Here is a 1,466-nt window from a genome sequence, read left to right on the forward strand (position 1 = left end):
TCACAAACAAACAAACAAAACCCCCCACTTTTCTTTTTTTTTTTTTTTTTGAGACAGAGCCTCAAGCTGTCCCCCTGCGTAGAGTGCCGTAGCATTACAGCTCACAGCAACCTCCAACTCCTGGGCTCAAGCGAGTCTCCTGCCTCCGCCTCCCAAGTAGCTGGGACCACAGGTGCCCGCCACAACGCCCGGCTATTTTTTTTTGGTTGCAGCCGTCATTGTTGTTTGGAGGGTCCGGGATGGGGATTCGAACCTGCCACCTTAGGTGTACGTGGCTGGCGCCTTAGCCGGTTGAGCTATAGGCGCTGAGCCCCCCACCCCTCCACTTTTCAAATGCAAAGATTATCCATGTATCTGATGTATAAATCCTTTGTTTTACCTGGAAGTAAATGCTTAATCAAGAAAATTACGATAGCTTTAACACAGAAACCACCAGCAGGCACCACTCTGATTGATGCTTTTCAGCTCTAGTGTTTTAGACTTGAGAGAATATTTCCATGATGTTCACACTTCCAGAGGGAGTTTTAATTGTCATTCAGAGAAGCAAAGTTATAAAAGAACCATTTGTGAATTAGATAGAATAATAAGTATGATTAGCTGAATTTTCTGGTACTTTTTCAAGCATTTTCCATTTGCAACTAAAGCAGGTAGCTATTGTCAGAGATTCTACTCCTAGGTATATACCCCAAAGAATTGAAGAGTTATGTCCACCCAAAAACTTACATGTAAATGTCCATAGCGGCATTATTTATAATAGACAGAAAGTAGAAATAACCCAAATACCCACGAACTCATGAAAATGTAAACAAAATGTGGTATTTCCACAGTTAGAATTTGCCATGAAAAGGATTTAAGTACTGATACCAGCATGATGAACCTTGAAAACATTATGCTAAATGAAAGAAGCCAGACCCAGAAAAGCCACATATTACTTGATTCCACTTATATGAAATGTACAGAATAGACAAATCTGTACGACAAAAAGTAGATTAGTGTTTGTCCCGGGCTGGAGGGCGGGAGGAATGGGAAGTGCTAAAGACTAATGGATAAAGGCTTCTCTGAGGGGTGATGAAAATATTCTGTAAAGTGGTGATGACTGCACAGCTCTGTGACTATATTAAAACCACTAAATTGTATGCTTTGAAAGGGTAAACTATGGCATGTAAATTATATAAAATGCATGGGTAATACAACCTATTATATTGAATTTCTAAAAGATTTCATACTCTGCTAAAAGGTAATAGGACCCAGTATGGGTGTGTATATATACAAGGTGGCCACAAAGTCCTTATGAGATTTTATTTTGTATTTATTTATTTATTATTTATGTATTTATTTTGAAATAGAGCCTCAAGCTGTCGCCCTGAGTAGAGTGCTGTGGCATTACAGCTCACAGAAACCTCCAACTCCTGGGCTCAAGTGATTCTCCTGTCTCTACCTCCCAAGTAGCTGGGACTATAGGCACC

Source organism: Otolemur garnettii, unplaced genomic scaffold, assembly GCF_000181295.1.
Source record: "Otolemur garnettii isolate 467f Iridium unplaced genomic scaffold, OtoGar3 scaffold00010, whole genome shotgun sequence".
Classification (NCBI taxonomy): domain Eukaryota; kingdom Metazoa; phylum Chordata; class Mammalia; order Primates; family Galagidae; genus Otolemur; species Otolemur garnettii.